Below are 27,771 nucleotides of genomic sequence, written 5' to 3' on the forward strand. Positions count from 1 at the left end.
GCTTTGAGAGTCTGTTCAAGGCTGACATCCATATAAAATAAAAATGGAACAAACATACTTTTGCCTCAGAGGCCTTCTGTCTTCCCTCAGTTGCTGCCTGATTAGAAACAAAGAGGAGTTACAGGTTCCAGTAAGATAGCAAATCCTAGTCTGAGTTTCTTTGCAAATGGAGCATGAGGCAGATTCTTAGGTGTTAAGAGTAGATTGGAGAGTATGACTCCAGAAAAGCCAGAGTGTAGAAAAAATAGGAGTGAGTCAGGGAAGGCAGGGGAGCAAATTGAAAGGGTTATCTCACAGCTTTTGTAATAAGCACAGTTGGTTGCTCAGTTTCTCAGGATGTTTTCAAAGAGGCTGTCTGAAACCACTGCATCTTTGAATAGTCCATCTTAGGGGAGCGGGGAGAAGAATTATTATGTCAGCTCTTGTCTCCCTTTGGCCAAATTTATTCTGTGTGACGTCAACTCTCTTGCACTTTTGGGTTTACCTCCTAGCCTCTCCAGCAGCCACCTGGGAAGCCAGATCCCAGGATAGTAAGGCTAGCACCTGTGACATATGCCACACTCTCAGGCTGAGCATGTGATGAAAGCAAGCAGTGGCATTCCCCATCTCTCCACCTGCAGCCTGACTGGGCTGGTGGGGCAATGAACTGCATGCGTCAAGAGAGCCTCACAGTTGTCACATGCCTCCGGAGCAACAAAAATGAGAGGCAAGAGGGATGCACAGGGAGGTACAAGACCATACCTGTGAGTGACTTGAGGGACCTAGACAAGCCACTACCGAGCCCAGTCAGCTAAGCCAGTGGAACACCAAGAAGGAGGGCTCAGAGCTCAACCAAGATTGAGACATTCCCCCTGTACCTACAAGAGGACATCTAGGCCAGGTGCAGTGGCTTATGCCTGTAATCTCAACACTTTGGGAGGCCAAGGCAGGCAGATCACCTGAGGTCAGGAGTTTGAGACCAGCCTGGCCAACATAGTGAAATTCATGGTAGTGTATCTCTACTAAAAAATACAAAAATTAGCAGGGCGTGGTGGTGCATGCCTGTAGTCTCAGCTACGCAAGAGGCTAAGGCACAGAGAATCGATGGAACCCGTGAGGCAGAGGTTGCAGTGATCCAAGATCCCGCCACTGCACTCCAGCCTGGGGTAACAGAGTGAGACTCTGTCTCAAAAAAAAAAAAAAAAAAAAAAGTACATCCAGGCCAGGAGATCTTCACAGACTTCACAGAGACTTGTCAGTAGCCTCAACAGGAAAACATGGCCAAGGGAATCCAGGAAGGAGCATGAGCTGGGTTAGATACACCAAGATAGCTTGAAATCCCTTAACCTATGCACACCAAAAATTGCTAGGTAGATTAAAATGCATGGCTACAGTTACTAGAAAGAAGGGGAAATTCCTAGATTCCAGGAGAAAAAAAACAGAGGGAATTAAAACCAGACCAGTAAATGTCTGCATGGGTTTTGTAGCTATAAAAGGAGTGAGTGCTTTTGATGCCAATAACCTACAGGTTTAGATTTTATTTATCTCCCATATAGAGAAAAGACACAAAATTTTGGACCTGAGCAAAGTGGGAAGCATAAAACAAGAACCCTCAAAGGATTGCATTTCTGTGTAACATACATGTGTGTGTGTGTGTGTGTGTGTGTGTGTGTGTATATGCCAGTAACATATATATATGCCTGTAACATATATATATATATGCCTGTAACATATATCTATATATGCCTGTAACATATATATATGCATGCCTATCAGTGCAAGGCAGTGACAAGTAAGAGCTCTTGCTAACTGCAACTGTTTGGGGAAAATTTTTGTTTCTGGAAATCAAACCCAGGGCTGCATTTCTTAAAGGTCTCAAGTCTGATTTTTATACTGTCAGGTAACCATCAATGTCAAAGTGAAAATATATCATAAAAGAAATAATAAAAAAATTGATTCTCTGACAGTGATATTCCCAGGGTGCTCAGTAGAAGCAAAAGCAGAAATATACTAGAAAGGCAAGCCACAGAATCTCTGAAAGAAAAAAGAACATTCCACAAAAGATCAGTTCACCATACAGCCGCCAAAACTGCAAAATAAGTAAGACTTCTAGCACTTGAACAGAAGAAGCTGAAAAGGAACATAAAAAGTGTATTTAAAATTGTTGAATTGTAATTCAATAAAAATGTAAAGAAAGGGATTCAAGCTATTAACAAAAAAATGAAGATCCTATTAAAAAAACAGGTAACTGAAAAAGAACCAAATACAACATCTAGATATGGGAAAAGTAGTAAATAAAATTAAAAGCCCAAAGGATAGATTAAGGAATGGATTAAACACTCCTGGAGAAAGAATTAGTAGGTCGGAAAATAAATGTGAGGAAATTAGATTGCAAAGCAGCAAGCAAGTATAAAAGAAAAGATTAGGCTAAATAGTTTAGAAGAATGTGTAGATCCCACATATATCTGATAAGAGTTTCAGAATGAAAGGACACAAAAAGAATATGGAAGAAACAGTCTTTAAATAGATGATGGTAGAGTACTTTTCAACATTGATGAATGACCATGGAGGAAGTGAAATAATCAAAATCCAATGTCACATGTAACATTTTAAAGCAGATAGAAATTAATGATAGGCTTCTTACACAGAAATAAATTCAGACTGGCAGCTGACTTCTCAACATACACGATAGTGCCAGATGATGCTGTGATGAGGCAAAATTACCATCAACATAGGATTTTGTGTATGAAATCATCATCAACCATCAATTTATAACCAGCTAAACTATCATTCATGAGATAACAAAATAGATACATTGTAACACAAATAAAGACTGAGACATCTACCTCCATCAACATAAATAAATCTCAAAACGTAACACCGAGAAAAGCAAGCTGCAACAGGATATGTACAATACTATTGGCCTGCAATTATAAAGCCCAATACTGAAGTATCAACTCTTTGTGATTTAAAGTGCAAAGCACAATTAAGAAAAATACAACCACACTTAAGATGGTAGTTATTGCTGGATAGGATAGAAGGGAAGGAAAAAGCAATGGGACTTCACCTGTGACTGAAATGTCTTATCTTTTTTTAAAATAAAAAAAACAGGCCAGGCAGGGTGGCTCACGCCTGTAATCCCAGCACTTTGGGAGGCCGAGGCAGGTGGATCACGAGGTCAGGAGATGGAAACTAGCCTGGCTAACATGGTGAAACCCCGTCTCTACTAAAAATACAAAATATTAGCTGGGCATGGGCGTGGTGGCGGGTGCCTGTAGTTGCAGCTACTGGGGGTTGAGGCAGGAGAATGGCATGAACCCAGGAGGCAGAGCTTGCAGTCAGCAGAGATCGCGCCACTGCACTCCAGCCTGAGAGACAGAGTGATACTCCGTCTCAAAAAAAAAAAAAAAATGAGGAAATAACAAAATATTAACATTTGTTAAATCTAGATGTAGGCACATGGTATCTGTGATTTTCTGTTCTTTTTATGTGTTTGAAATCTTTCAAAATAAAAATTTTTAAAGAAATAAATCTACATCAAATAGGAGAGAGAAGAAACCAAGGAGAAGCAAGAGAAGGACAAAAGAGGTAACTCAACATGGTAAGCTCTTGAGGGTGGTTGGAAACAAACCAGAAAGGTTTGTTTCCAACCCTTGTAGAAAATGAGAGCCCATTTCAATTTTAGTGGGAGGGGGTGACAAAGAGAACTGGATGGCCAATCTAGGTCATGCTCCCCTCTACCACTAAGTGCCTATGTGAGCACAGGCACAGACTTCCCCTCCCTGGCCCTCAGCTTCCTCATCTTATAGTTAATAGGGTTGGCAGTAGTCATTCTACAATATCATTTCCATTTCCAGCTTTTGTCCCTCTGCCTCCGATTTTTCAGATAGCCACATTTTCAGACATTAAAAATGCCTTTTCACTAATAAAGAATTCCTTTGGCTTCAAGTGACAGAGAATTCAGCCCAAATTGGCTTAATTGAAGTGAAAAATTATTGGTTTATATAAGATGAAAACCTCAGGGCTACATCCAGTTTTAGGCAACACTAGATTTGGACCTCAAAAATACTATCAAGAACCTCAGGTAGTTTTAAAAATATTTTGTACTGTGTCTTCAGTTACATTGGCTTTCTTTGCGGACATCATGTGATAAGCCAGATGGTGGTTGTAGCCAGATGGCAATGGCAGCTCCAGACCTTAAATCCCCTAAGTTTTTTGTACTGCAAGAAAAGCAAAAATCTCTTCCCCTGCAGCCCCAGTGCAACACCCATTGTATCTCCTTAGCTTTGATAGAGTCCTAAGCCCAACACTGAACCACTCATTGTAGACAGGGGAGAGCTATGCACTGATCAACTTGAGCCTTGAACATGCTCCCACTGTGGAATGAGCACAAATTCACCTCAACCATATAAGCTAAGAGTAAGGGTGAGTGTTACCTCCCACAAGGAAACCAGGAAGTGATTACCAGAAAAAGGATGCATGGATATTAGATGGCAAAAACAAATGTTCACCAACCAGCAAAAACATGAGTGACCCTCCAAGAAGGACAGTCTAAGAATTTCAGTCTTTTTCTTAAATAGTGACAGAAGGTGAAAGGGAAATCCTAAAAGTGCCAAGCATTCTAAGCATAGAAAGGGGCCATGTAAGAATAAATATCTATTAGCCACAATTCTAGCATTCATGAGCTAGGCAGGAGCTTATGTAGCTTGAAAGATGTAGTTTTAGAATCAGTCAAAGGCAGTTCTAATTGGAATGACAGAGAATAATCATGGCAAGTATGAACCATGTAATGTTCCCCAATAGCAAAAATGAAAAGTAAGTGCTTTAAGAGGAAGTTAAGTAGATTTGTAGAAGGTAAAGCATGATGTCTTAGCAAGAGATGATGGGTGCAGTACACACCTACAGAGATTGATGCTGTGTAAGGCAGACAACTTTGCCCAGAGCACCTCTGTTGGAAATAGAATATGAGATTCTGTAAACCATTTATTGTCACAGCACTGCAAGAAAATATTATATTTATTTTTGAACCACTCTCAAAACTTAATACGTCTAGATAAATATCTTAATAAATTTAGAGTAAGTAGAGATTTTTTACATGATCAATGAGCAACAAATATTTGTTGGATGCGACTCTCACGGTGTTAAATAATTCTGGAAGTTGCGGGGAGGGTACCACATGGAAAGTTGGGGAGGATTAGAAAGCCTTTCTCTATCCTTCCATCTTTATCCATTGACCCAGATATTCCAGATCTTCCACTTTCATTTTCTCACCTTCTCCATCTTGTTTTTCCACAACGCTTCTTGCAGAAAACAACAATAACAACATCACGTTGCCATCCTGTCTCCACCCCTGTAGGTACTGGAAAGACAAAACCAGAAATAACTTAGTGTTATGTTTATAAATTAGAAACGTGCCCCAGAGCCCTGGGGGTAATGCAAAACTTTTCTAAAGTTCCTCTCTGGTGCCTTTCGGTCAGAGACACCCAGAACAACCCCTCTTTCATATGTTTTTTGTTGTTGTTGTTGTTGTTGTTGTTGTTGTTGTTGTTGTTGTTGTTTTGAGACAGAGTCTTGCTCTGTTGCCCAGGCTGGAGTGCAGTGGCATAGTCTCGGCTCACTACAACCTCTGCCTCCCGGGTTCAAGCGATTCTCCTGCCTTAGCCTCCAGAGTAGCTGCAACTACAGGCACCCACCACACCACCTGTCTAATTTTTTGAATTTTTAGTAGAGACGGGGTTTCACCATGTTGTCCAGGCTGGTCTTGAACTCCTGACCTTGTGATCTGCCCATCTCGGCCTCCCAAAGTGCTGGGATTACAGGCGTGAGCCACCGCGCCCGGCCCTTCCTCTTTCATATCTTTTCCTGTTCCCTTGTTCACTCCTCCACCTTCCAGCCTAAGCTTTATTCTGCCAGTTTCCATCCCAAACCATTATACTGACACCCTCAGTGCTGAACTGGCCAGACCTGTCTCACCTTAGACCCTCACTGCTCAGGGTGAAACATCCTCAAGTTAATTAACTAATTAGTTAATTAATTAACTTAAAATATCCTCTGCACAACTTGCCTCTCATGGGCTGTGTTTATGACATTACTTAGGTGGATTAATGTACTAAAGGACTTGCTTCCCGCAAAAGGTGAGTGGTATAAGGGCCAAAAGGAGGTGGAGAGGACAGAAAACCCAAATCCACCACATGAATAGAAAAAAAAAAATTTCACATGCAATGCCTGGCATGGATTCATGGCACCCTGTTCTTGGGTGGAGGCGAGCGGACAGCTCATAAATAGAGTTGAACTGAATTGTGACCATTCTTGGCTCCAGCTGCCCCTAGTCTACTAATTTAGATGGAGTGTAATTGCTGGGACTAGAATAGCAACGAGAGAGTATAGATACTCACCAGACAAACACTCTGCCTGTAGAATGAAGCATGAAGTCTGAGATTAGTGACAGCTGACATCTATTAAGCACTTACCCATCTCCCAGCCACCGGGCTACACTCTTTACACTAGACTATGCCCATTTTACCCTCTCACATCTCAGGTTCTATTTTATCCCCTTTTACACACAGCAACGCTGAACACAGAGAGGTGAGTTAACTTTCCCAGAGACACGCAGTTAATTAGTGATGGGACCAAGCTTGATGACAGAATCTGTGATGTTAAGCACCACACCAAATTGTCTCTGATCAAAGAACTGAAATGGAGATGAGAAATGTGGATGTGCTCAGTCTTTTATAACGGCGAAGGTAGAGTTCGGCATGAGCAAATTTGCAGTCAAAGGAGAAACACGTACGTCCTGAAAAGGCCCACTCTGAGCATGGCCACACCAGATTTAATGCAAGGTCTGTCCTTGTTTGAAGGAGGGAGGCTGAGCATGAGGACTGGGTGGTAACAGCAAGGTTGTCTCTTTAAGGCAGGGATATGTTCTACACATCTGTGGCTACGGCGCTAAGCAGAATGCTTGGCATTCAGTAGTGTTTGTATTAGTTATCTATTGCAGCATAACAAATTATTTCAAAACTTAGTGGCTTAAAGCAACACACATTTATGATTTCACAGCTTCTCTGGGTCAGGAATCTGGACATGGATTAGCTGTGTGCCTTTGGATCATGGTTTCCCACAGGGCTACAATCACACAGTTGCTGGGGCTACAGTCTTCTGAAGGCTCAGCTGGGGCAGGATCCACTTTCTTTTTTTTTTTGAGACAGAGTTTTGCTCTCTCGCCCAGGCTGGAGTGCAGTGGCACGATCTCTGCTTACTGCAAGCTCCGCCTGCCAGGTTCATGCCATTCTCCTGCCTCAGCCTCCCAAGTAGCTGGGACTACAGGCACCCACTACCACGCCCGGTTAATTTTTTGTATTTTTAGTAGAAACGGTGTTTCACCATGTTAGCCAGGATGGTCTCATCTGGATCTCCTGACCTCGTGATCCGCCTGCCTCGGCCTCCCAAAGTGCTAGGATTACAGGTGTGAGCCACCGTGCCCGGCCAAGGGATCCACTTTCAAATCCACTCAGTGTTTGCTGGCAGGATCCAGTTCCTTGTGGGCTGTTGGACTGAGGATCTCAGTTCCTTGCCAGTTGTTATCTGGACACTGCCCTCAGTTCCTTGCCACATGGGCCCCTCCAACATGGCAGCTGCATCATCAGAGTGGTCAAGAGAGAGGGCCAGGTAGAGAGAATACAAAAAAGATGGAAGTCACGGTCTTTTATTACCTAATCTCAGAAGTGCCATCCCATCACTTTTGCAAGTCACAAGGTACATTCAGTGGGAGGGCATTTCACACAGGTGTTAATGTTGGGGGAGGGAACCATAGGAGCCAGTTCAGAAAGTTTCATCCCATAGTGTTCAAAGTCCATCTGTCCAATTGAACTTTTTACCCATTAAAATTCAAATATCCGACCAGGCGCCTTGGCTCTCACCTGTAATCCCAGCACTTCGGGAGGCCAAGGCGGGTGGATCTCCTGAGGTTGGGAGTTCAAGACCAGCCTGACCAACAATGGAGAAACCCCATCTCTACTTAAAAAAAAAAAAAAAAAAAAAAATTAGCCAGGCATGGTGGCGCATGCCTATAATCCCAGCTACTCGGGAGGCTGAGGAAGGAGAATTGCTTGAACCCGGGAGGCGGAGGTTGCAGAGAGCTGAGATCGTGCCATTGCACTCCAGCCTGGGTGACAAGAGTGAAACTCCGTCTCAAAAATCAATCAATCAATCAATCCAATCAATCAATTAATCAATCAATCAAATATCCCTCATAGGAATTAAAAAAAAAAACCAATAAACTTTAAACTTTATCTGCATTTAGCCTTCAGGTTGAAAGTGATTATTACATCATGGCCATCAAGATAGTTACCTACAATCAGGTATTTGAATTGGAAAAGGAAGAAAGGGAACTAACATTTGTCGATGACCCATTTTCTGTGGTAAATACTAGTAGATGCCCCAACGAAGGTATTATCTCCTCACTTTTGAGATGAGGAAACTGAGGATCACAGACTTCAATAATTTGCTAAGTGTCACACAGCTAAGAAGAGTTAAGATTACAAGCCAGAGTTTTTCTGACCCTAAAACTACATTCTTTCCATCGATTTTAGTCATTAGGACCATTTGTCGAACGTTTCTGGTTCTCTCCACTCTGAGTCCATAGGAGAACTGCAGTTTCTGGCCCTTTTGTGATTGGACAAGGCCATGAGACTGGTTGTGGCCCATGTGTTGTGAGTAGAATTGAAGTCTTACTTCCAGGATCAAGTGTTTTACCGCAAGACCCTTAAGAGGCCCCTGGCATGGCACCAGCAAAGTTTGAGTCTCTGAGGGACTGTGATGAATAGATGCTCCCATCCTGCCTTCTGCTAAATCCACAATGAACATGTTGCACGAACAAGAAATCAACTTTTGTTGTTTGGAGTCATGGGGGGTTTGGGGGTGTTTGTTACTCCAGCATAATCCACCCTATCCTGACTGATGTATCACTGAAGACGAAGGAGAAGGGAGTAAGGGAGTGTAGAGGCTGCCTCAAGAGAGCCCTATTTATGTCTTACGGCAGCATGAGAGCTCACCTTTACCTCGGCTGACCTGGGCTCCATGGTGTCTGCATACCAACGGACTTCTATTTCTGGATGCAGCTGGGCATGATAAGAACCAGAGGCACCTACAGCATTACTCAGAGGTAGGGTGTGAACCCCATTGCCTCATTCATTCTGAATGCTTCTTACTTTGGAACAGCAAAGAACACAAACAGAGCAGGAGAAGTGTTATCCCTTCCCAAGCCTGTTCTGACACACATAGCACAGCACGAGGCTTTTGAAAGAGGCTTAACAGAAGCAGCATCCTCACATCAGAGCAGCTTGTCACGGAGGAGCCTTTGTGGCTGGAATGGGCATTTGCTAAGTTAGTCTCCCCTCATTGGGCTGGGGACTGGTTGACACAGGGCTGGGGTGCCAAGGTTTGGGATAATCTGGGGAGGGACTGAAGCATAGATTATGATGTCACCTGGCATGAGCTTCCCACATCTTCTTCCGTTGGAAAGACAGGATTCTCTTCTCATGTCCTCCCTGAGTCATCAGCCCAGCAGCTTGTTCTTCTGGTTGTTCATGTCTCCCCACTCTCCTCCATACCACTGAGGATTGTACTTCCTCACTGCTGCTGACTGTCCAGAATTCCTAGATGGATACAGTCCCCTTGGTAGACAGCTGCACCCTCCACACAGGAAACAGCAGAGAGGGGAGTGTGGAGCAGGAAGAGCTGCCCTTTATGGCTCTGTCCCTCTTACCCACACCCACCACCACACAGGTTTGTGTGGCTGCCTTAGACTTTGCTCAAAGATGAAGGTATACCAACTGAGTAAAAGATGTAATATTTTCAACTGCATACTAAATCTAGCTTTTCCTGTGGTCCAAGGAGGAAGCATCCTTCTAGAGGAAATGATATTGTGGACACTGCCAGCTACTAATTTTGTTTCTTTAATCTCTTAAGTCCAAGTTCAGATCTATTCCTTCTTCAAACTTCCAGCATGTGAATTGGTACCCATGTTTCAGAAAACCCCACTGTAGCGATTGATCTTGTCCAAGAGCTATCCGTTCCCTGTTTCTCCAACAGCAGGTTTCCTTAAACCTAAGTTATTCAGTCTACAAACACACCAGGGCATGGGGTACCCTTGAAAGGTAGACTTAGGTATTCTAAGTTAAAAACACAACAAAAACAAAACAAAAATAAAAACAGAGTAGCTCTTCCTTGGGCTCACCTGTGTTTTGGCTTCCACCTATGATAGCACTTGAAGAATTGGTTCTGTTGCTAAGAAAAGTTGAAACATCACTGGCCTGTCCAACCACCCCCACACTCCCATTATATAGATGTAACAAACTGAGGCCAAATGCCTTGCCATTAGCAGAGTGCTCTTCAGGTACACTAGAATCCTAAAAGCAAATTTGCTTGTAAGAGGGAACAAAAAGATTCAAACTCACCCTGAAGGTTTATAAAACCAATATTGGGTTCTTCCATGAAAATGGAAGTTGAGAGATCAGAGAAGAAAGGATAAAAGTATTGAGGTGGTGGTGGAAGAATGGTTTATTGAGAGGAAGCCACAAGGATTAAAAATAAAAATGGATTTCTGTGACTTCATACTTCTGCATAGGATGGGTTCTGCTGTTGGCCATGAGCTTTTCTCTTGCAACTCTCAGTAGGGTGGACTCCTCTGAGTCAGTGAGAATGGGACAGTTGAATCAACAGTCAAAACGCTCAATTATCTGTAAGTTCTGCTTTGCTGCCATGATGTTTACACTCAGCCTACTTCATTGAAAGTCCTATAAAGAAAGTCTGAAGTTGAATGAGGCACAGGGCTTCATGCCACCTAAACCCTAGGGCCACTGCATCTGAAATATATGTTCTATATGGGCAGTTATAGAGAAAATTTGATCTGTTACAGTTATTTAGCTTCAAGCAATGGTAACTGACCCTGCCTAACTTAAATAGAGAAGGAATTTATTGGGAGGACATAGAATAACTCATAAAAACAAAGGGGAGAAACCACTTTATCTGTGTCAATCCATCTACTGATTAATGGACAAATAAAATATACTACATTCATACAATAACATATGTCTACCCATAAAAAGAATGAAGTACCAACACATGCTACAACAGACACAAAGCTTGAACACATTATGCAAAGTGAAAGAAGCCAGTGTTGTATTAAAAAAAAAAAAACCCACGTATTGTATGATTCCATTCATATGAAATATCCAGAATAGGCAAATCTATAGAAACAGAAAGTAGATTATTGGTTGCCTGGGGCTGGAGAGCAGGAGGAAATGGAGAGTGACTGCTGATGGGTACAGAGTTTCTTTGTGGGTGATGAAAATGTTCTAAATTTGATTGTGGTAACAGTTGCACAACTCTGTGAATATACGAAAAACCATTGAATCATATACTTCAAATGAGTGAATTCTATGGCATGTGAATTGTATCTCAATACAGCTATTATGTATATCTTTTTAGCATACTTAAAGTTCTGGGGTACATGCGCAGAATGTGCAGGTTTGTTACATAGGTATACATGTGCCATGGTGGTTTGCTGCACCCATCAACCCGTCATCTACATCAAATGGTTCTTCTAATGCTATCCCTCCCCTAGCCCCCCACCCACCGACAGGCCCCGGTGGGTGATGTTCCCCTCCCTGTGTCCATGTGTTCTCATTGTTCAACTCCCACTTATGAGTGAGAACATGCAGTGTTTGGTTTTTTGTTCCTGTGTTAGTTTGCTGAGAATGATGGTTTCCAGCTTCATCCGTGTCCCTGCAAAGTACATGAACTCATCCTTTTTTATGGCTGCATAGTATTCCATGGTGTATTTGTGCCACATTTTCTTTATCCAGGCTGTCATTGATGAGCATTTGGGTTGGTTCCAAGTCTTTGCTATTGTGAACAGTGCCATAATAAACATACATGTGTGTGTTCAACCATTGTGGAAGACAGCATGGCGTTTCCTCAAGGATCTAGAACTAGAAATGCCATTTGACCCAGAAATCCCATTACTGGGTATATACCCAGCTGTTATATATTTTTTAAAAAGTTTACATTCAGGAAACCTCCAAAAAATGATCTAAAATCCTGGCTTAGAAACATTCAGGACCCTGCATACTCTAGAGAATCCACTTGTAAGAGAGACCTGATGGATTGAATGACATTCACCCATCCTTGTTCCGCTGTTTGCTTACTCCACTCAAGATGCAAAGCCCCAGGAGAGCATCCTAGGGACTTTACCTGGGGATCTGCCATCCAAACAAGACTGCATCAAAGGAAAAATAGGTAATTTCCCAAGATGAAATCAGGAGGTTGTTTTCAAAGAAGGAAAAATGGTTGTGAGAGGTCAGAATCAGTGCACATTGCCCGCAGCATGCCCAGAACCACATGCGGTATATCCCAGGACACTCCTTGTTTGGAAACATTTTTTCTTTTTTTTTCTTTTTTTGAGACTGTGTCTCGGTCTGTCACCCAGGCCAGAGTGCAGTAGCACAATTTCGGCTCGTTGCAACCTCTGCCTCTTGGGTTCAAGTGATTCTCCCACCTCAGCCTCCTGAGTAGCTGGGATTACAGATGCGTGCCACCACACCCAGCTAGTTTTTGTATTTTTAGTAGAGATGGGCTTTCACTATGTTGGCCCAGACTGGTCTTGAACTCCTGATGTCGTGATCTGCCCACCTCAGTCTCCCAAAGTGCTGAGATTACAGGCGTGAGCCACCGCGCCTGGCTGGCAACACTTTTTCTAATCACCTGGGTTAAATATTTTTCCTCCCTAATTTTCTCACAAGTCTGTGTTATTTTCATATTTGGAGTGGTGTCTAATACCAGTGCATGCTGACCTTGGCATGATCTCCCCAGCCATTTGACGGCCCCTAAAATCAATTACTTTTACAGATTTATAAAGATAGCATTCCCATGTTTCTGAGCATAAAACAAGAGGTGCAACTAAGTTTAGACAAATTCTTTTTTAGTTTTTTCAGGTGTCCCTTGTGTCACATTTAGAGTTTTTCTCTAGGTACAAGAGAGACTTACATAAGACATGTAAGTTTTATGTGTTATTTAACTGGTACCTCTTACCATTTTCTCTTATGTTTTAAGATGTTTCTGTCCAACACACTGTTCTAGTCTCTATCATCTAGTGTATTTAAATGATCTTTGAATCTGAAATGCAAAGAAATATCCAAAGCAGAGGACAGGGAAGGGAGAATGTATTACCACATTTCTAAATCTTCCTGCCTTAGCCTATTTCACGGGTTTTAGAGATTGGCAAACAGTTAAAAGTTGTTGAAAGAGGCACTGGTATGGACTAAATGTATCCCCTCAAAATTCATATGTTGAAGTCCTAACCCCAAAAGTGATGGTGTTAAGAGATGAGACCTTTGGGAGATAATTAGGGTTAGATGAGGTCACAAGCGTGGGGCCCTAATAATGGGATTAGTGTCTTAAAAAAAGAGGCTTGAGAGCTTATGAGTGTGGTCTCTGTCTTTCTCTCTCTCTCTTTCTGTTTCCCTCTCTCTCTCTTTTTTAACCATAAGAATTTGTTAGAAGTTAAAAGGGAAAAACATTCTTTTTGCTGAATAATATCACATTATATTTAACTTAAAGATTATTAACTTTTTGAATATCAAAAATTGAAGCTGCTGGGAATCACATTTACTTGTAGGTCCCTAAGTAGCCCTGAGGTCTGAACAGGAAAATATCTTCTATAAACTATAACAAGAGTCTCACCTCAAAATAAAATACTATGAAATTTACACAATTATATCTGTCCTCAGTATCTGTACAGTACCCAGAAGCCTACTAGATTTTTAGAAATGACAATGCAAATAGGTTTAGATTCAGAAAACAGAGCTTATACTAAGAGGACCTAACTTGAAACCTGGCACCCTGTGCAGGAATCTGTTCAATCCTTAGAACAGTCATAAAGTCATCTTTGTTAAAAACACAGGTCCTTGGACACCCCCAAATGCCAGACAGAACAAAGAGAATTCCAGTACCTTGGTTTTTACTGTTCATCTGAAGGGGGTATCATTTTCAAATTCCTTCGGATGCCCCAAAGGCTCATGGGGTTGCTGGTCATATTTCTGGTCCTGTCATAGCCTTTTGCAGTTTTCATCAAGCGTATCCATAGCTGTGCAGTTCTAAACCAACTTCTAGAAATTCTGCTCAAAAACTGGTGTTAAGGTGCCTCCATGCTTACCTCCCAAAACTTCATAAAGCATCAGGCCAACATGGACCATTGCTTTACCTGATGGATGGCTTTCTTTTTGTTTTTCCTGTTTATTTAAAAACAACAGAAGGATGTAGTATTATGACAAAACTATTTCCCTCAAAAACCAAACTGTGTTAGCATTGATTGGAGTATCTAATACATAGGCAGACTTGGGGAAACACCAGAGCTTCTCAGGATAGATGTTGATTCTGAGGGTAACCTGCAACGGAATGTCAAGGGCCATAGGCTGAATGCCTGGGGAGCTCTTCCAGGGGGAAAGAATCCTCTTGGGTCTGGGCCCTCTCTTTCTTTCTCTCTCTCTCCCTCTCCCCTTGCACTTTCAAAGAGAAGGTCATGTGGGCACACAGCAAGATGGCAGTCTATACAGGCCAAGAGAAGATGCCTCAGAATGAAACCTGTCTTTGCTGGTATCTTGATCTTGGACTTCCAGGCTTCCAGAACTGGGAGAAAATAAATTCCTTTTGTTTCAGCTACCCAGTCTGGTATTTCATTATGACTGCCCAAGCAAACTAATACAGACACTGGCTTGTACCTTTCTGTTTATGTATCCCTGTGGTTTTCTATCAGCTATACAGTTATATTATTCTCTTGGAAATATTAATTCACAACTACTTACAGATTTCTGACTCCACCACATCCCTATTCTTTATCAGATCTCTATTATTCACTTTAACAGCATCCCTTTATTTCTTCCTGATTGTACTCATACTAATCGATTTAATTACTTGTTTAATGTGCTTTTTCTGCTCGACTTTAAACACCATGAGGGGAGGCACGCTCATGAACTTCGCTATATCTTCAGGGCTGATCACAGTAGACACTGATAAATAGTTGTTGAATGTATAAACACATGGATGAATCCCAATGCTAGTGAATATTACTTATCCATAACTTACTTTACTTAGTTGTTTTAGTAAAGCATTCTATTTTAGACTTTTGAAGAGCCTAATAGAGTGGTAAAATTCTATCTTTAACTCAGTGATACCCTTATTGGAAATGTGGCTTTTTCAACCAAAAGGCAAAACTCATCAATGGCTGTCTAAATTATGGCTACCACCCAACTAAAGCTAAAAGGCCTGGGAGAAAAATCATTAGGCTCCTGTGTATATCACGTGTTGCTTAATAGTGGCTGTCTTAGCCCATTCCCTTGAAAGCAGAGGATAAGGGAGAGACATGGGTGCAGAAAGCTTATTCCAAGGAAGGAATGAGGGACAGGGAGATGCAAGAGTGAGAAGGAAAGAGACAAAGATAATATAGGGTTGCATTGCCAAGGTTGTTGCTGTAGACAACAGGGTCTTGAACGAGCCGTGACCTCTGGAAAGTGTGCAGAATTTAATTGATGCCCTGAAGGATGAGAGGCTGGTCACCTCCCTGTTGCTGAGAATTGCCCCAGGACCATTCACTTTCAGACTTCCAGGCTGCCTTTGGATGAGGACTGAGAGGACTCCCAGGGATTTGAGAGTGAGGCATAAACAGGAAATAAACACAGAACATTCTTGAAGTGGATCACAGGTCAGCATAAGACTACACTTGCAGGGAACTGTCCCCTCATAACAGTGTCTGAAATCAGAAGTGGGGTATCACAAGTGCCTGCTACTGTGACGAACTTCAGTGCAGCATTTTTTGTTTTTGCAGTAACACATTTTCTTTGCTCTTTATCCCAGGTTCAAGTTGTTGATACACTTGTTCTCTGTTCCATGAGCATGCTTGGCATGGAGGGATGGAACAGTAAGTAGGGCTCTTTAGCAGTCAGATAGGAAGATTCCCCAAATAAGTAGCAAAACAATCTGTTATTTTTCCAAGTTCTCAAAACAGAGCTCCTCAGGCACATTGCACTCTGGTGCTTACATGGTTCTTTAATGCCATGTGTTTCTCTGACTCATTTTCTTATTCCATTGCATGTGTCCCAATGCGTAAAAGGTTCTTGTAAGCAGATGTAGTGGTGGTTTTGGTTTGAAGAGCAACCAACACAGCCTAGGCATCCCTGGGGAGACTGATCAGAGTCTCTTCGACATTGGGGCTGCAGCTAGGGCCACTGCTGATGAAGGTGGGGCTGGTGATGATGATGTTGGAGATAGCGATCAGATGACTCCAACCATAATGTCACTGCTTATGGTGATGTTTTGAGCCTCGGCAGGTTTAGTCAGGGTGGATAAGGATTTATGCCAGACTTATTGTCCACCCCTTCTCCAAGATTGTCTCATACTACCCTGCCCACTGAGGGCCAGCACTTTGCATTGCCCATTGCTATATCACTCATTGCCTTCTTGGTACAGGACAGATGCTTGGTACATGGATTTTGTTTAATTCCTAATTATTTCATGACTTGTTTTGACCCAAGCATTATTTTCACAAACTAAACTATTTCGACCATGTTTGCATCCTCACTTTTCTCCAAACATTAAACATCAAATTATGTTTAAAAACCTAGAGTGCTTCATTAGTAACTGTATTAGTTTGCCAGGGCTGCCATAACAAAATAACACAGACTGGGGGAGCTTAAGCAACAGAAACTTATTTTCTCACACTTCTGGAGGCTGAAAGTTCAAGATCACTGTGCCAGCAGTGTTGGTGTCTGCGGAGGTCTCTCTTCCTGACCTGCAGACAGCCACCTTCTTGCTATGTGCTCCCCTGGCCTTTCCTCTGTTTGTGCTGGGAGGCAGATAGAGAGAGAGAAAGAGAGCACTCCAGCTCTGTGTCTTATAAGGACACCAGTCCTATCAGACTTTCCTACCCTTATAACATCATTTAACCTTAATTACCTCCTTAAAAGCCCTATCTCCAAATATAGTTACACTGGGAGTTAGGGCTTCAACACGTGAATTTTGAGGGGGCATAATTCAGTCCATAACAATAACCTTATGGAGTGAACTCACTCTATTTTAAAGACATTGTTAATTAATCCTGTTGGAAAGCAATGGGCTAGAGTGTGACTCACCTTTAGGGATCTAAGTCACAGATGATGCGGTAGGAGTTATGGCAAGATTGGGTTCCCCTAAGACGAAGATTCATGTGCAGCTGATTTATAGCAAGTCTCAGGGGAGACTGGTAAGGGAATAGGGGAAGCAGAGCAAGGATGAAGGGCAGGGAAAGAGACGGGAAGTAAATATAAAGATTCAAGCAGTGGCCCCAAGGACTGATATTACAGGGGGTTCTGGGGAGTTAATTACACCTCAGAGTTGTGCTGACCTGGGGGCTGGGCTCTCCTACTCCTGTACCTGTCAGTCATTGGCTAAGGGTATGCCTGAGGGACATCAATTTCCAAGCATTTTCAGTTTTTTACACCCAAGAAAATCCTTCAAAGAAGAAAGGCACATTTGTGCATTGGAGAAAAAAGCACATGTAACCTCGAAGAGGAATGCATAGATGCGGTCAAGGGGGTCGGAGGACTCTGGGTGGGTCAATAGTGTCCACTTCAGAATGCTAGAATAACGTACATCTACGGGTGGGGGGCAGTTGTCACAGGGGCCAGCCTTCTGAGCAGCACTCAGCCTTCCCCCAAGCCATGCTGCTCAGATAGTAACATTGGAAAGCATTAGCATGCAGCAGTGAAGAGTCACAGACTTCAAGCGTGGAAACTTCAAAAACTAATGGCTTCTTAAACTTCTGGGGGAAAAATGGGTACCTTGGAGTCCAGCATTTCCAAGTTGAATCATGAATTTACAACTTACTAATTGTGTGACCTTAAGCAACTGACACCATTACTCAAGTTAAGTAACTAAGTCCAACTAATTCTAAATGCCATCTACAAGATGGAGACATCAAATAAATAAAGCAGGTAAAAAAAATTACCCTGCATTTAGTAGAACTTGAGAAACATAAGTTCTTCCTTCCACCCTCTTCTTCCCTTTCTTCTGAGTAATCACATGCTTGCTCCTGAAAACATCTGAATGCAACTCTGCCTCTTCCTGTCTCTCTTTTGGTCTAGTGCTTTTAGCGCTTTGGGGAGAGAGTTTTACGGTCTTGATGACAGCTTTCTTTTCGTGTTTTTTGTCCCTTTATTGAGAAGAGAGGACATTCACTCTCTATTTTAATTTGCAACATACTATGGGGATGGACCCTAATTGCACTTTGGTGGAGGAAAGGGAAAGACAACCCAGGTGGGGAATAGTAGGGTGCACCCCAAATAAACAGGAGGCAGCGTGAGGGTCCTGGGTCTGCTAACACAGTTAATTCAATTCATTCATTCATTCACTTATTCCATATTTATCTAGAACCTGCTTAGTGCTGAGCACTGTACTAGGTCCCCAAGAAACAAGAAAGACCAAGATGAGGACACTGCCCTACAGGTATTTCCTGTCTGTTAGAGGCTGTGGGAAATGTAAAAAAGTGCAGACATAGAAGATTGGTAGGAATCAGAAGGAAATGTTTGCTACTTCATAATTTGCATCAAACTTTAGCCAACAATGAAAGCCATCCAGTGACTTTTAGAGTTTCTTGGAGAGTAGAGGGGATATAAAGGAAGTATAGAGGAAAATCCAATTTGTAACAAGAGAACATACCAGTCCTCAATTCCTGCTTTCACCTTTGACCTTGCTCCTCCATGCATTTTTGCTGCATCTGGCCTTGCCCCAGGAGTGAATGAAGAACCAGGGGAGTATGGGACAGAGAATGGGGATTCTCTATTTGGATCCAAATAGCCTTAGGGCTAACTCTTAGTCTATCACTTGCCTGTCTGCAGGTTTGGACAAGCCCTCATTTCTCTAAGCATCCATTTGCTCATCTACATTGGATGATCCATCATCCGATGTAGATGAGCAAATGGATGCTTAGAGAAATTAAATCGGGGATAATCTAGGACAAGTAATAGCTACATAATGCATGGAGACTCTTGTTATTCTTACTGCCAAAACCACCACCACAACCTCTGTGACCTCTGCTATCACTGGCCTGCTTCCAACATTCAAATGGAGTTAATAATAGGAGATGGGGGTATGGCCCCTTGCTACTGCAGACACTCCCAGCCATGCTCTTCTTACAGTTCCATCGAGAGATGGGAGAGAGGAGGTGGGATAAAGATAGCCTGGGACCAAGAGAAATGGCTGAGCAAGAGGAAAGGAGGGAGGAAGGTAAAGACTTGGTGAAGTAGAGAGGACATCCATGGAAATGAGAAGAGAGAGGAAGGAAGGAAGAAGAAAAAGAAGTTAGTCACTCACTGCCACGTTCTCACAGAGCGTCAGCCTCTCCTGAGGAATAAAAAAAAAAAAAACCTTCTTCCCTCCATGACCTCAACTCCAGGCCCATCTCAAGCCCTTCTCAGTTCCTCTGCTGTCAGGAAGCCAGGCTAAAGGTGTAGACTGGGGCAGTCCAAAGGCTGATTTCTCTGAAACAGCCAACACCTGGTAAACAAAATCAGGAGAGCAAACAGAACAGATTTCAAACCACCTGCAATGGGAAGGTTTGAAAATAGAAGACTTTGGGGATAGAAGTATGAATCTGCTTCATTTTTAAGGTGAGACTGGACATTCTAGAACCATCAGGAACATGAATCTACTTGGATGACTTAGCATAAGGAAGGTGTGAAACCATCTAAGCTGTCCTCAGTTGGAATGAGCCATCTCCATCAGGAATGAAATGCTCATCAGTAGACACACTAGAACATATGCTTTGTGAGAACCCAGTGAGAGATGGCATTAAACATTTTAAGAGTCACTTTTAGTTTAAACATCTGTAATCAGGAAAAGAAAGACTAAAATTACTCTCCATTTTGCAGTTCTACTGAGAACTACAAGATGTTGTTAGTAGTGAGTGGGGAGGAAAAGATAGTTCTAGATTTGAGATTGAAGCCCAAAATGTATTTATACCCACTATGAGGCTCATAGTGTTAGACCTTTTTGCCTGCATTAAGTTGAGGAATATCCAGCATCCTGCCACTTTTTCCCACTAACTTCATTCAGATGGACCTTGAGTTGCGTCTGGTGCCATGACGAAGGGCACTGACCCAGCGCTGCGAACTACTTATTTGAAACTTCCAAGGGGGCCTTCTGTGAGCAGTGAGCAGCTCTGCAGACACTTCACCTTTGCAAAATGAGAGAGTGCTGGAGGCCCTTTGTTCCTAACAAGCACAGTGTCCTGAACAACTCCTCAGAGGTAGCCATGGGCAAAGCCAGGAAGCAGGAAAACTGCAGCATTGCCCCTCTCCTTTTAGTGGAGCCCTTCTGTCTTCCATTATCCTTTTTCTGGGTGTATAGAGCCTTCTTCACTGTCATCAGCCTCACAGACCTGGTGCCATGCTTTGAGGCTGCTCACCAACATTTTGGCATTTGACACTTGTAATACTATCATGTCTTAGTATGGTTGTCCCTGTTTCGTAGCTAAAGAAGTGGAGTCTCAGACTTATGGGCACATGAATGTAAGTGAATGCTGGGCTGCCAGCAACAAATCACCCTGCCTGGAGTCAGTGAGCACCTGATCCGTTTGGGTCTACCCACCAATCGAGACCCTTAGGTTTCTGGCCTTTCCCTCTCCCTCACATCCCTCACTTCCTCCAAAACACCTGTCTATCCTTCCTGTCACTCCATCAGAGCCCTGCTTCTGAGAGACCGGCAGAGAAAGCACTGTGCTATGAAAAGCAGGTCTCAGGTTCCAGTCCCAGCTCAGCCTTCACAAGCTTAGACAAAGTACTTAACCCCTCTAAGCCTCAGTTTCCTTAACAGAAAATGGGACTAATAATGGTACCTCCCTTAGAAGGCTGTTGTGGGGATTAAACAAAATAGCATGTGAAATGTTTAGCTCAGTGCCTGGCTCACAGTAAAGACTCAGCACTGTTTGCTAGTATAATCTATGCTAATAGATTCCAGTGATCTAAGTTTGCCTTTGGACAGGATGCTCCTATAGATAAAGCTCTCACTACCTGTGGGAGTGGGGGAGGAAGGCTGTGGACCATAAGGCTGCAGGGCCCTGGGCATGTAGATGGACAGTATAGGCAGTGCAGTGATGTGGGACTGGGCTGGCCTTGGGCGTCCAGTTTAATGATGTCTCACCTGACTTCTGCAGCCTTCCTTTTAGCCAAGCCACTGCTCATTAGCACTTCCTCCAGAGCTCAGGCAAGGAGGGAAATGAAATAGGGCTAAATCCTGTCCATCCTGGTAGTTCTTAGCAGAAAAAGGAAGCCAAGAACTAGATTAAAGTTGAGTTGAAGGTGAAGGGCCAACGATTACGCTGTCTGCTGCTCTCTCTCCCCCTGGCAGTCTTAGGTATTTGAGTGGAGGTTGCATTTGACAGTTGTGACACACGTACTTGACCCGGCCTGAGAAGCCTTGTCTTCAGGAGTCTCGAAGGACACCCCTGGGATTTGAAGACTTTCTTTTTTTCTCGCAGCTGCCTGAGCTTTCAGTCAAAGGCTGCACATCTCAACATAAAGTGTATGAGTAGGAATTTGCACATCCGTCCCTCTGTAAGAGTGGGCCCATGGAACATGAAGATAACGAGATGTGTCTCTGTCTTCAAGAAGACTGAAAGCCAAGGCAATTCTTAGCCATCTGAACACATAATTGCAATATATTATGATTTGTGCTGCAAAAGAAACAATAATAAGATAAAATCGTTCCAAGAACAAAGAGAAGGGAGTTATCTATTTTGCCCATTGAAGGGAGTGGAAGGAGGCTAAGATCAGGCAAGATTCACAGGGTTGGAGACATTGGGGCTGAGTAGAGGCATGGTTGTAGACAAGTTAGATACACTTTTTGTGCGTCAGTTTCTTTATCTGAAAACTAGACATAATAATAGCATCTACTTTATGGTGCTATCACTGTGAGGATTGAAAGAGATTAAGTCATATAAAGTCTGGCACACAGAGTAACCACCCAATGAATATTTGCTTATATTACCTCTTAGTAGTAGTAGTAATAGTAGTAGTATTAAGATTATTAAAAATAGAAGTAGAAGTAGTACTATTACTTCTGATATTCCTAGTGCTTAGCAGTGTCTAGTCCATAGTTTAAGGCTCAATAAATATCTGCAGAATAAATACTGAGAAAATGAATGTGTAAAAATATGCTATCTGATGTCTCTGGTCAGAGCTGGACATAGAGATCTTTTCTTCTGTCTGTAAAGGATTTAAGGCATTTCACCATAAGTGATATTTATAAAATAAAATCAGAGAAATAAAAGAGAAATAGAAAGATCAAGATCAAGAAAGGAAGGAGAGGCCAGGTGCGGTGGCTCACACCTGTAATCCCAACACTTTGGGAGGCCAAGGCAGGTGGATCACTTGAGGTCAGGAGTTGGAGACCAGCCTGGCCAACATGGTGAAACCCCATCGCTACTAAAAATACAAAAATCAGCTAGGCGTGGTGGCGCACGCCTGTAGTCCCCACTACTCAGGAGGCTGAGGCACAAGAATAACTTGAGCCCGGGAGGTAGAGGTTGCAATGAGCTGAGATCGTGTCACTGCACTCTAGCCTAGGTGACAGAGTGAGACTCCATAAAAAACAAAAATAAAAAAAAAAGAAAGAAAGAAAGGAAGGAGAAAATTAAATTTTTGTCTGTTTTGCTGTTACCATATTTTATGAAAACACCCATAAGGAATTTTCACCCACATTACATGGCACATGTGAAATTCCCTTTGAGGGATTATGGAGAAACCTTCAATGAGAGCAGGGTCCACCAGAGCAGTCCAAAGTAAGCTCCAGTACAGGTCACTCACCAGGGGTCAGAGAGATGGGCTATGTGAATCCAGATGCTTTGGACAAAAACAAAATACAAAAATGAAAACAACAACAATAATAATCATTTGAGCCCCAAATCTAAAATCACTAAAGGAGAAGCTTCTAGCTGGATGGAGCTCCTTCTCAAATAGGCCCCTCCCTGTGTCTTACACCAAGGAAAGAAGGAACCGAGATTTATTTACTTAACAATGGTTTATAATTCTCTCAAGATATACAGGTCACCAAACAGTTAACAGAATGATTGACAATTGGTAAACAAGATTCAGATGGGACTCTGAACTTCCTGGCAACCATATCAAAAAGAAAAAGATGGTCAGTTGTATACATCTGGCTATCAGAAAGAGAAGCTTACAAGTTCCACAGAGGAGATCACAATTTTCTTGATGCTAAATTCTAAAATAATGTTATTGTACCATGCAGATAAGTTATATAGAGGCACTGAGTGACTGTTTTCTAGAAAATGCAGCTGTAGAGAGGTGATTTTCATGTGACTTTTAAAAGATGGCCTTTGATGAAGCTGGATGTGACACTGAAGCAAAATTTAGTGTAAATGTTTAGGAAAGCATCTGCACATCTTAGTCTATGCAGGCTGCTATAACTAAGTACTATCGACTGGGTGGCTTATAAACAATAGAAATTCGTTTCTCACAGGTGTGGAAGCTCGAAGTCCAAGATCAGGATGCCAGCATGGTTAGGCTCTAATGAGGGGACGTTTTTCCCGGTGGTAGACAACTGACATCTCCATATCCTTACATGGCAGAAAAAAGCAAGAGAGCTCTTTTCGGCTTCTTTTATGAGGGCCGTAATTCATTTATGAGGGATCTACCCTCATGACCTAATTACCCTCCAAAGGTCCCACTTCCTAATACCATCACCTTGAGGTTTAGAATGGTGACATCTGAACTGGGGGCAAGAGAGCACAAACCTTTAGTCCACTGCAGCATATACTTAGTACTTCTGAAAGAAGAGGTGAAATTGCATGCAAACAATCACTGTACACACTCACACATATATCCTTGCAAAATAACTCAGATTAATTAAATATTAATGTATTTTAGCAATGCAACTATATCAGTATTAGTCAAGTATATTAAATCCTAATTAAACGATAGCTTTTCTTGTGTATGGTTTTGCTGTAGGCCATGAGACAATTATTCTCTATAAAATCCAATCTTATTCAGTAAACAATGGTTGATCTCCTACTAATTATCAAGCACTATGCTAAGTATTGGTGATGCCGAGATCTGAAAGACACTGTCCTTGACCATAAGACAGTCACAGCATAGGGGAGGTAATAACTACAAACAAACAAGGAAAGCTCTAAGGAGGTAATCACTGGAAGCCCGGGGGCCGGGAGCAAGGCCTCCACAAGTGGGCAAGAGATCAGAGCAGGCTTTTCTTTTCCTTTCTTTCTTTTATTTTTTGAAACAGAGTCTCCCTCTGTCGCCCAGGCTGGAGGGCAGTGGTGCAATCTTGGCTCACTGCAACCTCTGCCTCCTGGGTTCAAGCGATTCTCCTGCCTCGGCATCCTGAGTAGCTGGGAATACAGGCAGGTGCCATCACGCCCAGCTAATTTTTGTATTTTTAGTAGAGATGGGGTTTCACCATATTGGTCAGGCTGGTCTTGAACTCCTGACCTCGTGATCCGCCGCCTCGGCCTCCCAAAGCGCTGGGATTACAGGCTTGAGCCACCGCAGCATGCTTGTTAAAGGCAATGATGTGTGGGTTGAGTCTTGAAAGAGGCACAAAAGTTATCCAAACCAAGGAAGATCAAGTGAAGGAGGACTCTGCATGCAGAGGGAAGAGCGTAGGTCAAAGCAGTATACTTGGATGAAACTGTTGTTTCTTGACTTTGGTGGTAGTCCCATGACTCTACATGTGATCAAAATGCATAGAACTAAGCACACACACACCACACACACTAGACCTTCATCTATGGTGGAATCATCTTCAAAGACACAGACTCAGAGCCTTAGGAACTACGAAGACACAGCAGCTCTCTGGCCCTGCCACCCCTGGCTGCCCCTCTTCAAGCTTGTTTGTGCTAATTACTGTGGCTCTGACCTTTAGAATAGAACATTTCTAATCCAATTTCCCAACACTTCTCCCCAGAAAGGTGACTGTCAGCAAAATACTCTTAGACAAATATTGAGTGAAAAGAAATTGCTGCAGACATGAAAGGATGAAATCTGACTTTGGGCAGAGGTGTGTGGGTAGACATGGTCTCCTCCTGCCATGTCCAACCTGGGAAACCATTCATCCTTCTTTTTCTACCCAGATGTCTCTGACCAGCCACCTGATCTGGCTTTTCCTGGCCCAGCTTCCAAGGTTGGAGCCCAGAAAATTTTTCATCTTGTGTTTGCCTTTGTGGTTTTGTGCACATCACTTAAATTCTGAGCTGTGGGTTCTTTGTCTGGGAACAGGAGTGATATGTACCTATTCATCTCCCACAGACATGGGAGAAGCCAGCAAGATAGGGCTTATGGAATATTCTATTTCTTTCAGTCTAATCATCCCAAGAAACAAGTATAGTTTTATTCCTCAACTTTTGCCCCACTAAGAACCCTCTCTCTGTGGTTTTCCTCCTATCTAAACTCTCAAGAGTATCTCCTGAACCTGTCTTTTCTCAGAGCAGGCATCTTCTTGTTTCTTCCAAAGAAGACAGAACCATTGTTTTTGCCTCAATAACAATGAGCTATCTCCAGGTGTCATTAAAGCCATGGGTGTGTTTAACAAATGATACACATTAGAACACAAGAAATGGTGTCAGGATGACTTTCAGAACCAGAGTAACCTGCAGTCTTCACAGTTTTCCGAGGAGGGAAGGTAAGAAAGAAAGAAATAAGAAGGTAGTCTCTGAATTAAGGATGATCTCAGAAATTCAGGGCTGGACTAATTCACCCAATGTGAGGCTATTGTCGAGTTCCCAAAATACTATGGGGAACATAGTGTAATCTGTGGGAATAATGAGTGGTTGAACATTTTAGCTTAACTGCTGCTGACCTCAGAGAAGGCCCCCCACAGCTTCCCGGAACTGGCTCAATCAAACCTGGGAATGGAGCCACCTTCCTTGAGTTAACACAGATCTTTTAATGCCAGATTCATTAACAGCTCGCCTTACTTCAGCCTCCGCAGGTTTGGTTTTATTGTGTCCCACCCTCTACCCCACACCCAGCTAAACGTTTTCAGAGAGGAGGCAGTCATTTTCTATTTCTCCACGTATAATACCTTTGCTGATTTGACAGATTCCTGCTTTGTTCACTCGGATGGATTGACAGCAGAGCTGCCTCATTAAAGCCTTCTCATAAGCTTTGTCATCATCTCCTCAATGAAGTTTCTGCCCATTTCCTTCCATTCTAAACCCAACTGTTTGGTGGCTGGCATGTTTTGCTATGGAAGGAGATACCCCACATGTATGGGAGGGGTCTTGGTACAGAGCTCAGGGGCTTATAAGCCAGTGGAAGCTTGTCCAAACTGCGGACAGCAGTGGGCAGGGCTGGAGGGGCAGTGGGTACGGGCACTCCGTGGTGGAGTTCCTCGCCGCCAACTGTGCATTCCACTTTCTAGAGACGAGCTGGACTCTCTGATTTGACAGTCAATTGTGACTCACCCAGGACCTGGCATGTCAGGGCACACAATGAAAATATAATAACTGCCTTGTTATAATCTCCCTGGGAGCTGGGAGCACAAGGAAAAAGGGGGAAGCAAAGGGAAGAGCTAACATCTATGGAGTATCTCCTAAGCTCTGGGAACTTCCCCTACATGATTTTATTTAGTTCTCACAAGTGCTCTTTGGGGCGGGCTTAATTGTTCTTTTAAAACGATAAAGAGGCTGGGTGTGGTGGCTCAAGTCTGTAATCCCAGAACTTTGCGAGGCCAAGGCAGGAGAATCTCCTGTGCCAAGAGTTCTAGACCAGCCTGGGCAACATAGTGAGACCCTGGCTCTAAAAAGATAAAAAATTAGCCGGGCGTGGTGGTGGCATGCATGCCTGTAGTCCAAGCTATCAGGAGGCCGAAGTGGGAGAATGGCTTGAGCCCAAGAGATCGAGGCTGCAGTCAGCTGTGATCACACCACTGCACTCTAGCCTGAGTGATAGAGTAACACCCTGCCTCTGAAAAAAGAAAATAGGCTGGGCGTGGTGTCTCACACCTATAATCCCAGCACTTTGGGAGGCTGAGGCAGGTGGATCATGAGGTCAGGAGTTCAAGACCAGCCTGGCCAACATAGTGAAACCCGATCTCTACTAAAATACAAAAATTAGCCGGGCGTGGTGGTGGGTGCCTGTAATCCCAGCCACTCAGGAGGCTGAGGCAGGAGAATCACTTGAACCCGAGAGGTGGAGGTTGCAGTGAGTAGAGATCGTGCCACAGCACTCCAGCCTGGGTGACAAGAGCAAAACTCCGTCTTGTCTGAGCAAAAAATCATCTTGTCTCTTCAGCCCAGCTCTGTTTCCAAACGTCCCACTTTCTACCATGGGCCACTGTCATTCTTTTCCTCTCCCAGATCTGAAATGTTTGACTTCTATGTTCTACTCCCTAAGTAAAAGTTTTATATTTATATTTTATGCTTGTCACTTCCCCACTTTTATATTTGTTCTGCAGTCTTAAGGTGATAACAAGTGGGGAAAGGATAAGATGATTTTTGTATGATACACATTGAGTCTGAAAGGTACATGAAGCATTGACATGAATGATATGTAGGAAGTCGGGGCCAAAGTTAGCAATAGAAATTGAGGCTTGGGGCTGGGCATGGTGGCTCATGCCTGTAATCCTAGCACTTTGAGAGGCCCAGGAGGGCACACTGCCTGAGCTCAGGAGTTCGAGACCAGCCTGGGCAACACGGTGAAACCTCGTCTCTACTAAAATACAAAGAAATTA

At 43.0% G+C, this 27,771-nt stretch overlaps 1 protein-coding gene across 2 annotated transcripts in view; it reads left to right on the plus strand.

Annotated features, from left to right (window-relative positions):
• The window catches only part of SHISA6 (shisa family member 6), a 325,177-nt gene that overhangs the window by 182,613 nt on the left and 114,793 nt on the right, over positions 1 to 27,771 (plus strand). The window lies entirely within an intron of this gene.

Source organism: Gorilla gorilla, chromosome 19, assembly GCF_029281585.2.
Source record: "Gorilla gorilla gorilla isolate KB3781 chromosome 19, NHGRI_mGorGor1-v2.1_pri, whole genome shotgun sequence".
In the NCBI taxonomy this organism is placed as follows: Eukaryota; Metazoa; Chordata; class Mammalia; order Primates; family Hominidae; genus Gorilla; species Gorilla gorilla.